General features: G+C 39.0%; 3 pseudogenes; 2 read left to right on the forward strand and 1 right to left on the reverse strand.

The window, feature by feature from the left end:
• LOC111487991 overlaps nt 1–14641 on the reverse strand; it is a 601695-nt pseudogene extending 587054 nt beyond the window's left edge.
• Nucleotides 1169–1287, forward strand: LOC111494277 (annotated as a pseudogene).
• LOC111494284 lies at nt 1863–1981 on the forward strand (annotated as a pseudogene).
• Nucleotides 14642–15513: the final 872 nt, after the last annotated feature.

The following is a 15513-nucleotide window of genomic DNA, read 5'->3' on the forward strand; positions in this document are numbered from 1 at the left end:
CAAACAAACCTAGATGTCCGATTTTAGAGCACGAATACAAGTTATACCAAAGTCGACCCGTGTCTTAACATCTAGTGTTGAGTAGATCAACAACTTACCATACAAGAACAATTAGTGGGCTCGCCAGCTCACTCCTAATCATGAACTCATTTACAAGGAGGGATAGAGGTCTCTATGGTGATGATAGATATAGGGGTCACTTCTCGCAAGTTGTATGGCATGTAGGGACTAACCGTCAAGACATGAGCTTCTATTAGTGAACCTATAATAGGAATATAGATCCACCGTCATCCATAGTGGCCACCTAGGAGCTAGAGTAGCAAGTCGTGCCTTGAAGTACAATGCACCATATAAAGACCTTGCTTGAGTACGACTAAGGGATCCCCAACTATCCCCAACTATCCCTTGATCGGGAACTCATCTACAAGGGTGAAGAATAACATGAGGGTAGTAGCTTGGCAAGCACGAGGATCGCCCCCTCTCAATTGAGATGCATTACTTGGTCTATTAGTGAGTTACCCTAACAGTTGACCAATATCGAGCGATATTTCTCATAATGTCCTAACCGCTTAATAGTTGGGAGTAGTTACTGGTCCCACCTAAAAAATACTTGACATTGGGATGAGTGACATGGGCAGAAGGGTTAAACTAAGTAAGCAGCATGAAATTGGACAACCAAGCGTAGGAAATGGAATATTTAATGATTTGGCTCAATGGCATGTTTTTGGAATTCTATTATACTGAATTTAATGATGGGACTCTAACACGATAGGTTGAATGTACTTTGCTAGATATGCAAGAAGGTTGGAAAACCTTATTATGCCCTAATTTATGTATAGGCATGATGAAATGTTTCGTTCCTCTCTCCAACCGATGTGGGATCTCACAATCCACCCCTTTTGGAGGCCAAGTGTCCTCGCTAGCACGCTACTCAGTGTCTAGCTTTGATATAATTTGTAATAACCCAAAGTCATCGCCGGTAGATATTGTCCGTTTTGGCCTGTTACGCATCGTCATTAATCTCAAAGTTTTAAAACACATCTACTAGCGATCGTTTTCACACCCTTATAAGAAATGCTTCATTCCCCTTAACACGTGCGTGCACCCACCGTCGCCTAGATCATGTCACCCCGCATGCGTTAAATGCAATTTGTGAGCATTGCATGTTTGGTGTGATCATACCAGCACTAATGCACCGGATCCCATCAAAACTCCGCAATTAAGCGTACTTGGGCGAGAGTAGTACTAATTTGGACGACCACTTGGGAAGTACTCGTGTTGCACCCCTTTTTTATTTTTTTTACCCGTTATTTCAATTTCTCCCTGTTCTTTTTTTCCTTTCTTTACAAATGGCAACCGCCCTCGCTTGCACGCTCACGCCCATCGCGTTTCTTCTCCCCATCGACAGTTCCGAGCACGTGCGTGCACCCACCTATCGCCATGATCATGCCACCCCGCAAGCGTTAAATGCAATTTGTGCACATTGCATGTCGGGTGCGATCATACCAACACTAATGCATTGGATCCCATCATAACTCTGCAGTTAAGCGAGCTTGGGCTAGGGTAGTACCAAGTTGGGTGACCACTTTGGGAAGTTCTCAATGGCACCCGCCCTCGCTCGCTACTCAGTGTCTAGCTTTGATATAATTTGTAATAACCCAAAGTCATCGCCGGTAGATATTGTCCGTTTTGGCCTGTTACGCATCGTCATTAATCTCAAAGTTTTAAAACACATCTACTAGCGATCGTTTTCACACCCTTATAAGAAATGCTTCATTCCCCTTAACACGTGCGTGCACCCACCGTCGCCTAGATCATGTCACCCCGCATGCGTTAAATGCAATTTGTGAGCATTGCATGTTTGGTGTGATCATACCAGCACTAATGCACCGGATCCCATCAAAACTCCGCAATTAAGCGTACTTGGGCGAGAGTAGTACTAATTTGGACGACCACTTGGGAAGTACTCGTGTTGCACCCCTTTTTTATTTTTTTTACCCGTTATTTCAATTTCTCCCTGTTCTTTTTTTCCTTTCTTTACAAATGGCAACCGCCCTCGCTTGCACGCTCACGCCCATCGCGTTTCTTTTCCCCATCGACCGTTCCGAGCACGTGCGTGCACCCACCTATCGCCATGATCATGCCACCCCGCAAGCGTTAAATGCAATTTGTGCACATTGCATGTCGGGTGCGATCATACCAACACTAATGCATTGGATCCCATCATAACTCTGCAGTTAAGCGAGCTTGGGCTAGGGTAGTACCAAGTTGGGTGACCACTTTGGGAAGTTCTCAATGGCACCCGCCCTCGCTCGCATGCTCACGCCCATCACATTTCTTCTCTCCGACGTGTCCTTGTGGGCCCCACCGCAAGCACATGTGTGCACTCACTGTCACCTCGATCATGTCGCCCCAGATGCGTTAAATGCAATTTGTGCGTATTTCATGCGGGTGTGATCATACCAGCACTAATGAACTGGATCCCATAAGAACTTTGCAATTAGGCGTGCTTGGGCGAGAGTAGTACTAAGTTGGATGTTGCACCCCTTTTTTATTTCTTTTACTCGTTACTTCAATTTCTCCCTGTTCTTTTCTTCTTTTTTTTACAAATGGCAACCAACCCCGCTCGCACGCTCACGCGCTTTCTTCTCCCAAACATGTTTGCGGGGGGCCCGTCGTCATTTCGAGCACATGTGTGCACCCACGTCGCCTCGATCATGTCGCCCCGCATGTGTTAAATGCTTGTGCGCATTGCATGTTGGGTGTGATTATACTAGCACTAATGCACCAGATCCTTTCAGAACTCCACAGTTAAGCGTGCTTGAGCGAGAGTAGTACTAAGTTGGGTGATCTTTTTCTTCTTGATCAACCTCTTGTGCATCTACTTCTTTCACCTTACCTTTGACTTTGCAAATCATTGATTGCATTTGGAGTTAAATCTAATTTGTGTGCATTGCATGGTGGGTGAGATTGGTGCACTCCTTTTTTATTTCTTTTACTCGTTATTTCAATTTCTTTCCGTTCTTTTCTTCGTTTCTTTACGAATGACAACCGCCCCCGCTCATGCCCATCGCGTTTCTTCTCTCTGACGTGTTCGCGCGGACCCCGCCACCACAAACAATTGATCTTCTTCTTCTTGATCAACCTCTTGTGCATCTTCTTCTTTCACCTGACCTTTAACTTTGCAAATCACAGCTTCATATTCAAGTTGATTGCATTTGGAGCAAAAGGCGTCAGGTCTTCTCCAACACTAGTATGGTGGATGACCTTTCTTCTCACAAGGCGGCAAGGTAGAATTTTTTGAAACCTCCTTTTGTCTTCTGATAATTGGCAGATGAATCTCTATTCGTCGATTGGTTTTTAAAAATTTTCTTGTTTTTATACTTGTTGTTGTCTTGATGCTTAATAGGTAAGGTACCTTCAATCACCCCTTCTTGCCTCATAACCTACTTTGCCTTGTGCTTGTAAAGCATTCAAGAGCTCTATAAGAGAATTCTTTGACAGGTCTTCCCTAGAACAGTGACCAGTAGCTTTTCAACGATTCTGGAATCATTTAACATAGAACCAAGCAATCTCACCTTGTTGGCAATGTTGAGAACTCTGTCATAGTACTCTTTCACGAACTCTAACTTCTTCATCTTCTGCAACTCGAAATCCCTATCAAATTTAGGACTTTTATTCCATGAATCCTCTCATCTTCTTCATATTCAGCCTTTCCTTTACTGTTTTTAGGGACATTATTCATATGAAGATCATTTGAGATACTGCTGCAAATAGGCAAACTTTTGTCTTTGATTTTCTTGTCTTCTTTTCCTTCTGTGCTTTGATTTGTGCTATAGTAGGATTGGCTAGAAGTGGAGGGACCTCGTAACCATACGAACTGCCCACATTTGACAATTGTCTCCATCGAAGACTGGTGGTGCAACAGCTGAAAAACTGGATTCTCCTCCCACTTTGATCTCAAAGATCTCTTAAGAAGACGGCTCTGATACCAATTTGTTAGTGTAAGAGTGAGTGATTGAATGGTTGATAAGAAGATTCAGAAGGCTCTCTATATATAGAATACCTATAGATATTTAGAAAATCTACCTAAAAATCTAGAGAAAATCTCGTAACAAACCAATAAACAAATAAAAAACTAAATCAAATCAAAACTAAATTAACTTCGATCTATAAGAAGATTTAATCAAATACTAACTGACACCAATCTAAACAAACACCTGATCTTTAACAAAAACTAGTACTAAGAAAGCAGAGACACTTCTCCTGTATAATAAAGAAAAATAGTCTACGTGTAAATTCATCATTTAGTCTGAATTCAGCAAGGCATGATGTTATATAAAGTTCTCTGATTTCTCCATTATGCACATTATTCTCTTCAGGAAAATAAAAGGTCTCCGACCTTTGGCTGGATGTAGCCTACCGATTAGGAGAGCCCTCTAACCAATTAGGCACATCCTCCACAAAGATAACATTTTCATGTGAAGCTCCAGGGGCATTTTGCAGCTGAATATCTCCTCTATGTGTCGTACTCAAGAATTCGCCAGACCAATTAATAGTGATGCTTTCCAACTGAGTTTCGTTTATATCTTCTTCATGTTATTTTTCCATTCATCCTATTGAAAACCAGATGCTTGCCAATCATTTGGATCAACTCTCAAACCTAGTTCTTCATTCAGTTCCTCGTGAGAAGTAGATTTCAGCAGATCTACATTTTCAAGATCATTGTTTTGAAAACTTTTAGAATGATCCGATAATACTCCAATATCATCATTTTCCTCATGGGTATCAATTTGCTGAATGGAAGATTCGACATCCGTGTGCTATGATCCTCGGCATCAATTTGAGGAACTTCACGGTATAAAAAATTTGCAGCATTTCTTGTAAAATTCTTCTCATACATTGTCTTGAATCTTCTTTCACCTCCATCTAGTTGATATCAGTTGTTTGTTTGGCTAAACCATTCTCTGCAACCTGTTCTTGTGTACTTTCTACCGCATCAAGAGGTGCTTCCCTACCTTTAGCAGTAATTCCTTCTAAATAATATTGACTTTAGCAATAATTCCTTCTAAATAATATCTTATTTCAGTTAGACCAATGCTATAAGAGTCTGCGTTATGACTTTCCACGTTAATTGGCCTAGAACGTCTAGGAAGACCATCTAGGACCTCAAAACTCCTTGTACGATTCAGGTCAGTTAGAGAATCACCATCATCACTGTTATATGTGGTGTCAAAATGTCGGCTACTTGCTTGATCTTGAACAGAATTATCCAATCTGGAGAAGAATCCTTCCCTCATTCAAAGAAAGTCAAAATATCATTGCTATCATCAAAAGGGATAGGCCAGCATTACAGAATGGACAAGCAGGTCAAGTTGGCAGAGAACTTGAGTGAAAAATAATTGGCAAAAATTCAAGGTTGACACTAAAGGAAATAATACATGACTCTAGAGAATTTTTCTTCTTTGTAGTACCCAAACTTTTTGTAGTACCCAAATTCTGACTCCAAAGTAGTGTTCAACTTTACAACATTGAAGCTCCCAATCAAAGAATGTTAGTCTTCCAAGTGGGTAGCATATTTTGGACCTAAGACTTTTTGGTTAAAGTTAATGACCCTTAACCACAATGCCCAGTGATCAGATTTGTGTTTTCTTGACTATAATTGGTAATGAATTCAAGTTCAACGAGGAAAACAAACCATGTCCATCAATGTTAAGATTAATGTAGAAAAAGACGTTAGTACGAAGGTTTGTTAAGCTCTAGGTTTAGTTTAACCAAATTAAGACACAGTAATCAGTGACCAGATAACTTTTGGATTGAGGATATACAATCGCATATGAAATTGATCACTATTTCTCATACCTCGGTAATTCAGAAAAATTTAATTTCCTAATAATGTAATTAGTATTAAGGATGTCGTTAGACATTAGATATTCATCTTTCCTGTCAATGGTGATTGGAGTGGCATTGATGAGACACTCGTAGCAATTTCATGGCAGTAATTTGACACTGGTTGCCCATTCTCGAAGTTTCTCTTATCTACAAGCAATTTACTAATGATATTTAAACGCGACAGTATAAGTGTCCCAAGATTTTTCTTGGATCTAAATATTCTACCAGCAATTTACTAATGATATGTGGTCATTTGCTTGAATTTGTTTTGAGTTGGCCACGAGTGATGTTCTTGGTGACAACTATGAAGGGGATGAAGGATGTTGAGAGCTTCTTCTTCTTTTTTTTTTTTTTTCTTTTTTTATCCGTATGATTATTTTTTTTCTTTTTATACTAATTAATTCTTAACGTGTAACATTTGTTAATCGAGTCTTACCTCCCCTTGAGAAGCATTATTTCTACTCATAGTAAAGTCCTACATTTTCAATCGTTTGAAAACCATGCTGAAAAGTTATTACTATTATTTTTTTTTTTTTGTTATTGTTGTTTGTTTGAGTTGAATTATAATTTTATTCTTAGACACGTTTCTTCTGCTGTAGCTGTAAGAACGACATAATGTGGAAGTTTACCTGATACTGAAATATTTGGTCGGTTGTTTTTTGTTTGGTTAACTGGTTGAGAAGACTCAATTTAATTTCAACCATGTCATACACTATATATGCCAGGTGAATAATTTGAAAAGGCGGTCCATTGAATTTTGCTTTTAATTTGATGCCTTTCTTTCCGTTTTTTTAATACAATGTGGCTATTATCTCAGCTAATCGTATTCTCCCTGGCTCGTAGGATAGTGGTAGTATACATATGGTACTTGTTTCTTATTTTTTTAAAATAACTTATGTATATTATGTCGACATCGTACACGTGTTCTGGGAACAACAAAACAAGAATTTGCTATGAGTTGTGCTTATTATATGGACCTTCTCTTCTGGAAGTTGTAATTTCTACTATTTATTTTATTTTCAAGTTTATTTCGCATTGATGGTGGAGCTTCGGAGTGATACCTTCGCAAGGTAATGTTAACATACTTGCAAATACCATGTTGTATTTATTTTATATAATTGAAAATTTTTCACTTTCTTAAAATATCCGGCACAGATTGCATTAGGTGGCTGCTATTCAAGGGACTACTTCAACAGATATGGTGAGTTGAGGCATATTCGTCAATTGCGCTTTTGGCCTCTTAATAAAGTGCTAACTGAGAAGTATGATTTCAGCGAGCAAGATGCTAATGACTTGGCTGACTTTCTTGTTCCTTTATTAGATTTTGCACCTAAAAGGAGACCAATAGCACCACAATGTCTCAGCCATCCGTGGTTGAGTTCTATCCCAAAAATTCTTGAATCTTCTGTATCAATCCATCAAAATCAACCCGAAGATCAGGACGCTTTAACTAAAAGAAGCGAGAAGGACGAGAGAGAAGTTATGGAGATTGGAATGGGAAACATAGCTATTGATGGAACTTCAAAATCGACGTCATCGAAACAAATAGGACTAGAAATGGCAACGTACGCGATTTCAAGCTATGTTTCGTGCCATATAATCTTGGTTTGTAGCTCAGATTTCCATCGGAGTTGGAAACATATTCATGAACTACATGGATTCGTGTTGTCCTACATGCTATCCGAAGCAATCATCATCTTTTGCTTTGGTGAGGGTCGACCAGCATTCGTAGGCCCATCTCGAACAGCTTCAAACGGTGGTTGTTTTGACAGAGTGCGTGTTCGAGTATGGTTTGCATATTTTTACAAACTACCAATATTTCCAGGTCTCTTGTAGCACAACTTTCTGGATCATAATTTCTTCATGTAATCTTTAACATATATAAAATATATTTTTGGTGCTAGATTTTTGTCATTTTGTTTATCGTAATGTTCGCCACTACAGGGTTTTCTATTTAAAAATGAACTTTTTTTAGGTATTAAAACTTTTCAGATATAAAATAATCGGGCGGTCCAAAAGGGGATGGAGGATACCCGGCTCAATCAACGAAATGAGCATCTGATCGAGTGCCGGAGAGACTGGGCAGTTGGGAAAATTTCAGGCCATAACAGAAATACTAATTTTTCATTTATCACCATATTGAACTTATAAACCCATGAAAATGTTGGCACATCGATCAAAATTTGAAAATCACCGGATTCTTATTCATGTTGACTTGACCGAACTTACAAACTACCATTTTTTAAAAAGTTATTTTTATTGGTAGAGAGAGGCATCTTGGTGAAGAAGAATGGACCATTTGGGAACATGCCATATTCTTTGACATAATGTTTTATGGATCCTTGTAGGATAGCTATTATGTAAGCCACTTGTAGTGATAATGAGAAGTAGGGTTCAATGAGAACAGGCTAAGAAATCCATCAAAAAAACATAAGCATCTGCTCTTGAGTGGAGCACTTCAATAATGGTTTCGGTGCATGCTGTTGAAACCACTTTGTGAGGGTGTCAAAAGTTCTAAACCCCTTCCTTCGGCCCCTTTTTCTTTTCATACAACTTCGAAGAATATAAGAATATGAAAAAGGTTGGGTTTTATGTCCTAAAACTCATAGTTCGTAAACACAAATATATTCTATTTTCAATAAAGTTATTATTGATGTTTATTCAGTAAAGATTGTTATTGAATAAAGTGAATTTTACGATTATTAATCTAAATTCAATAAACTAAGAACACCCTAGTTATAGTATGATTACTTGAATTATATGTAGAGACATAAGAGTGGATCAAGTTCAAGTATATAGTCAAAATGATCTATAGTACAGGGATAAGGCTGAGTACCTTATTCCGAGACACTATGGATGCGAGCCACTTTTGTATATGATATAAACAATGTGATCACTAAATTGTACATGTGGAGACATGTGAGTGGGGGCGTCCTATGCAATGAGTATTGCATAAGATCGGACCATGAAGAAAACCACTCTCACTTTATAATGCCGTTTTCCGTTGAGACTGATTTTTTCATTCGATGACCTAGGTAACTCGATCTTAATCCTAAGCTAATAATAAACTCCTGTTTATTCAGAATTATCCTTAGATTTGCATAGGTGAGAGTGACCCGAGTTTGCCGACTCAATAAGCCTCCCATTTCAGGAGTAAGACTGGGTGAATAACTGGGAACATAGGGTGTAAAATGGAACTCACTCCTACCCGCTTTTAGGGATAGTAGAGAGGTTGTTCCAGGTCTTGAACAAGGGGCCCCACTCTCTCATTGACCCGAGAGGGATTCGGTTTGGTGGTTGGACCACAAACCAATTGTTCATTAGAGGATCAGTGAGACTTAAGAAACAAGAAGTAACTTTAGTGGTAAAACGGTAAATTAACCCAGCTTTAGTTACGAACAACCTATGAATGATCGACTTACTAATCATGGTTATATCAAATGGACAGAAATATATCTATAGTGAGGGGAGTGCAACTACTAAACTATAGTGAAGTGTCCTAGTAGTTAACAAATGTTTGTTAACATAATTAATGAGTTTAGCCGATTAATCTCAGATCGTTAAAGTCCATGATCTGTAGGTCCATTAGGTCCCTCTGAACGAGTGAGTTCGAAGTGTTCGAATTCAAATTAGGGAATATACTTTTAGTTAGGAATTAAACAAAAATACAGAATTTGAGATATTTAAATAAGATTTAAATATTTTAATTATGAATAGAGATTCATAATCAATATGGGCTAGAATTGATTGGGATAGACATTTGATTTAATGTTAAATATTAATTAAATTGTTTAATTAATCATTTAATATTATTTTGATTTGAAATTAATTATTTAAATTAATTTTTGAATTAAAATAAAGAAGATCAAAATGTTGACTTAATTTAATGTAAAAATCCATGTTTGAGTTAGTGGAATATTGAGTGACAATATATGGTTTAAGCAAACTTGCATGTTTGCCACATAATCCCACAAATTTGAGTGAAATTTTGAGTGTTAAAATTTGGTATTCTCAAATTTGCAGTAGTATGCAAATATGACACTATAAATGGAGTAATCAAGGTACATAGAAATCTTCTTCAAAACTTTGATAAAATCTCTCAAAACTCTCTCTTTACATATACTAAATTCCTATCAAGTTTAGTCACTCACTGGATTACACAATTCCGTTTTAAGGCCGAAAAATAGTAGGGAAGACACTAGTAAATAGTAGGGAAGACACTAGTGGTGGTTCGAAACCGGTTCGTGAAAAAAAAAAAGAAATTTGAACTACGAAATATTAGTATTCAAACTCATTGAGTTTTATGCTTTTGAACATGCTAGCTAATTTACTATAATTGATGTACTTAGAGTGCCTAAGATCCAAATTGCTTCCGCACGTGTTATAGTAACACCATCAAGAAAAACACCAAAATATCCACCTTTCTCTTTAGGGGCCATTATTAAACGATTCAACTGTTCGTCAACTTTCAAGTTTGTATCTAGGAGAACGTTCAAGTTCATATATTTGAAGTGTTAAGTGATGGACTGGGAAATCGCATATCGGTTGGAGAGGGAAATGAAACATTCTTTCTAAGGGTGTGGCTAGTAGACTTATTTTAAAACAGTGAGGCTAATAGCGATACGTAACGGGCCAAAGTGGATAATATCTTCTAGCAGTGGGCTTGAGCGATTACAAATGGTATCAGAGCCAGGCATTGGGCGGTGTGCTAACGAGAATGCTAGACTCCCAAGGGGTGGATTGTGAGATCTCACATTAATTGGAAAGGGAAACAAATCATATCTTATAAGAGTGTGAAAACTTCTTCCTAGCATACATGTTTTAAAACCGTGAAGCTAACGATGATACATAACGAGCCAAAGCTGACAATATCTGTTAGCAGTATGCTTTAGCTATTGCAGTGGACGTTTTCAACACTAACATCAATACAAGTTCATAAATTCATCTTCAGTGGCATACATGTCACGATGATTTTCATATCCTGTTTATAGTGTTTCATCATCATTATGTGTTGTTTATATATTGTTTGGACTGCCAAGATCAGCATAGTACTTATTGATCCATCCTTTAATGATGTTAACCTCCGTAAAGAACAAAACTTTGAAGTTAGAATTTATGAGTCTGAATCAAACCATTAGGCGTATGGAGTGCAAGGAGACTGTTAGATAAGTTATGCAACCCTTTGCATTCACAAAAAGAGAGAGAGAGTTGAAGTAAAGTTGATTGTTTTTTATGTGTAATAAATGTTGGAGCTTTGGTTTTTGTTTACCCGCCGCTGCTATATAAGGGTCTCTGAGTCCATTGGAGAAAATGATGTTGCTGCCAAATCTCTTAAGGATGAGTTTTATGTCCTGAAATTTGAAGGGAGACAAAGAAATTCTGAGATTCTACGTCGGTTGGGGAGGAGAACGAACTATTCTTTATGAAGGTGTGGAAACTTCTCCCTGGTAGACGCGTTTTAGAAACCTTGAAGGGAAGCTTGAAAGGGAAAGTTCAAAGAGGATAATATATGTTAGCGGTGAGGTTGGGCTGTTATAAATGGTATTAGAGCCAGACACTGGGCCATGTGCCAGCGAGGAGATTGAGCTCTGAAGGGGGTGGACACGAGGCGGTGTGCCAACAAGGATGCTAGGTCTCGATGGGGTGGATTGTGAGATCCTATATCAGTTGATGAGGAGAAGAAAAAAACATTATTTATAAGGGTGTGGAAACCTCTATAGTATAAAAACCTTGAGGGGAAACCCAAAGAGGATGATATCTGCTAGTGGTGGGCCCCGGAGGGGGTGGATACGAGGCTGTGTGTCAGTAAGGACGCTGGGTCCCGAGGGGATGGATTGTGAGATCCACTAATAAAATGGTCAGATGAACCCCGAAGGGGGTGGATACGATGCGGTATGCTAGCAAGGACGCTAGGTCTCGAGGGAGTAGATTGTGAGATCTCACATCGATTGGAGAAGGTAATGAGTGATAGCGAGGAAGCTGGGCCTCAAGGGTGGAGTGGATTGTGGAGTCCCACATCTATTGGAGAAGGGAACGAGTGCCAACGAGGACGCTAGTCCTGTGGGAGGGGTGGATTGGGGAGGAGAACAAAACATTGTTAATAAAGTGTAGTTGGTTGCAGTAAGTTGAATAAAGAAAATAAAAAAAGAAGAGAGGTGGTTGAAGTGCATACATGGCCTCCATAATAGGTGGTGACCCAGTGAGGCCTTGGAAACACACTGTATAACTCATTGCAGTAATCTATGAAGTTTCCAAGCTCAAAACATAGTACATTGCCTGTGCTTAATTGCATCACCGTTTCATTGCATCTCTGAGTTACACAACACAAAAGCTTCTTAAAACGTCCTAACAAATGTATCTTTTCAAAGTTCAATGCATCCCACATCGGTATTCGTATAATAAAAAGATTACCTGCCACCTCCATCCCACATCGGTTTAGTTTCATCTCTGGGCTGAATCTTGTAGCAGGATAGATTTCCTTTATAAGAAAACACCCCTGCAGCAATTCTTCCAACAATTCCAATTCCAGATGAATCTCCATCAATGGCATCACAGATTCTAGTGACGGGATATCTTGGTGGGTGGTTGTATTGGGCTGCGATGGTATACATAGATCACAAGTAGTCTTCCATTTCCTTTATAAGCAAACACCCCTGCAGCAATCCTGCCAACAATTCCAATTCCAGATGAAGCTCAATCAATGGCATCACAGGTTCTAGTGACTGGATACCTTGGTGGGTGGTTGTATTGGACTGCGACGGTATACATAGACCACAAGTAGTCTTCCAGCTGAGAGGGTTATCCAGAGGACTCAAACAAAAACTGATTTGAAGCACAAAATTCATTAAATTTGGATATGAGAAGCCATGAATTCTAATACCTGCAGCTTTTGAACTCTTTGCTAAGAATGGAAAGGGCATCCGGCTTGGAAGCAATTGTTTCAATCTTGGACCTGGAATCATGAATGGTTTCATAGCAACTTTCATTAACTTCCTGCAAATTCATTCACATTTTTGTTGTTTAAAAAGTTCAAAAGTTCAAAAGGATGCATTGTTGTTGAAGGATCTTACTCTGAAATCCTTAGTGGCAATGGAATAGTATGCATTATGTGGCGTGATATTCTCGAAGTAAAGGATTGGAGCTGAAGAAGCAAGAGCTCCAAGGGCGACATGAGGATATTTCAGACGAAACCATGCAGCCAACACTGTTTCCTACAAAACAAAACAAAAGAACATGCTCTGTTATAGAACTTGAAGATTTTTGTAACCGCTAGTAAATATTGTTCGCTTTGCACGTTACGTATCGCCATTAGCCTCACAGTTTTAAAATGCGTTTGCTAGAGAAAAGCTTCCACACTCTTATAGGAAATGTTTCGTTCCCCTCTCCAACCGATGTGGGATCTCACAATCAACCACTCTTGGTGGCTAGCGTCCTCACTAACACACTGTCTAGTGTATGGCTCTAATACTATTTGCAATGGCTCAAGGCCACCACTAGCAGATATTGTCCGTTTTGGCTCGTTACGTATCGTCGTTAGCCTCACGGTTTTAAAATGCGTTTGCTAGGAAGAGGCTTCCACACTCTTACCAGAAATGTTTCTCCCCTCTCCAACCGATGTAGGATCTCACAATCCACTCCTCTTGGAGGCCCAGCGTCCTCGCTGGCACACTACCCGATGTCTAGCTCTGATACCATTTGCAACAGCTCGAGGCCACCGCTAGCAGATATTGTTTGCTTTGGCTCATTACATATCGTCATTAGCCTTATGGTTTTAAAACGCATCTGCTAGGGAGAGTCTTTCATACCCTTATAAGAAATGTTTCGTTCCTCTCTCCAACCGATGTGGGATCTCACAATCCAGCCCTCTTAGAGGCCCAGTGTCCTCGCTAGCACGTTACTAAGTGTCTAGTTCTGATACCATTTATAACAACCCAAGGCCATCGCTAGTAGATATTGTCCGTTTTGGCACATTATGCACCGTCATCAACCTCACAGTTTTAAAACACATCTACTAGCGATTTGTTTCCACACCCTTATAAGAAATGCATCATTCCCCTTTCCAACCGACGTGAAATCTCACAATTTTAAATGAGAACCGACTTACTTCCACCATACGATCCACCAAGAACAATCACATGAGGATCTTTAGCATGCAACTTCTTTTTAACATGCATAAGAACATCAGAGCATAATCTGCTATTGCTTGAGCAGAGTTGAAATAGCCAAAAGTGCTTGCATTCTTCAATGCTACCTCCCTTGATCCAAAGGGTATCGATTTCCCATAATAACGATGCTAACAACAAAACAAAACAAAAATCATATAAACCCTCCAAAGTATTAAATACGAACCACACAAGAACATGAAAGCTCTTACCTCAATATAAACCAGAAGAGCCCCAAACTGAGCAACATTATCAGTCAAGAAGCCAACAATGTTCAAATTTTTATCCAGTGGACCTTCAGCTCCCAAGTAGGCAAGAATGGGAGCGCTGGAATCTACGCCGCCCCAATACTTAAAGTTGATTATATATCTATCAGTGAACGTCATGTAGCTTTCAGGCCTATAATTGAAGTGATTCAAAATCTCTGTCTGTTGGACTAAGCCTTAGGATTCTGTACTGTGTTGCAGAAACACAGGCTGAAAGGTTGAGAAGTAAGCAAGGAAAAAGCATCATGGTGGAGTGTATGGTTTGGCTTGATCTTCACAAACAAATAGCTCCTTTATATAACAAAAAGTTGCCCAGTTCATGTCTCAAACCAGCGGTTAGTAAGCTAGGCCAAGGTACCTAATGAAAGGCAGTTGAATGGTTGAGTTGTGTTGAGTTCAGTTGATTGTGGTCGGGAATATGAGCAAGTTATAGAGGTTTCTGCCAAATAAAGACACTCTTCAACAACTTCATTACTAAATATTTAATGAAGGTGTTGTCCTTATCAAAAATTTGCTTATCTAATGCTAAAATCAGTTCAAGATTCCTAGTTTTAGAATAGTGTCTTCGTGAAGAAAACTTCTAATCTTAATATTTTGATGTGTCGGTTAGAGATGTTCGTTGGTTGAGTTGAGTCCGATTGGCTGAGATATTTTTTAGATCTAATCCAATTGTTCGGCTTGTAAAGTTTTCAACCCCAACAACACTTATTAAATAATACAATAAAGTTTTTTAGTTGAATTGATTTAGATTGTTTGGGAAACTAAATATACCTATATATAACTCGATCGTAAATAAAAATGTATATTTTAAAATTTATAATAATAAACCAATTCAATCCAATGAGTTTCAAGAGAACCAATAAACCAATTCAATCTATAAAATTTATATTTATTTAAAACCATATAAATTAGGTTGGATTGATCCGATTTTTCTATATAACTCACGCCCATCACATTTCTTCTTCCCGACGTGTCCGCGCGGGCCCCGCCGGCCGTTACGAGCACGAGCGTGCAGCCACAGTCGCCTCGATCATGCCACCCCGCATGCGTTAAATGAAATTTGTGCACATGGATGCGATCATATCAGCACTAATGTACTGGAAACCAATAGAACTGTTAAGCGTGCTTGGGCGAGAGTAATATTGGTTGAGTAACCACTTGCACTCCTTTTTTTTTTTTTTTTTTTACTCGTT

Source organism: Cucurbita maxima, unplaced genomic scaffold (assembly GCF_002738345.1).
Source record: "Cucurbita maxima cultivar Rimu unplaced genomic scaffold, Cmax_1.0 Cma_Scf00001, whole genome shotgun sequence".
In the NCBI taxonomy this organism is placed as follows: Eukaryota; Viridiplantae; Streptophyta; class Magnoliopsida; order Cucurbitales; family Cucurbitaceae; genus Cucurbita; species Cucurbita maxima.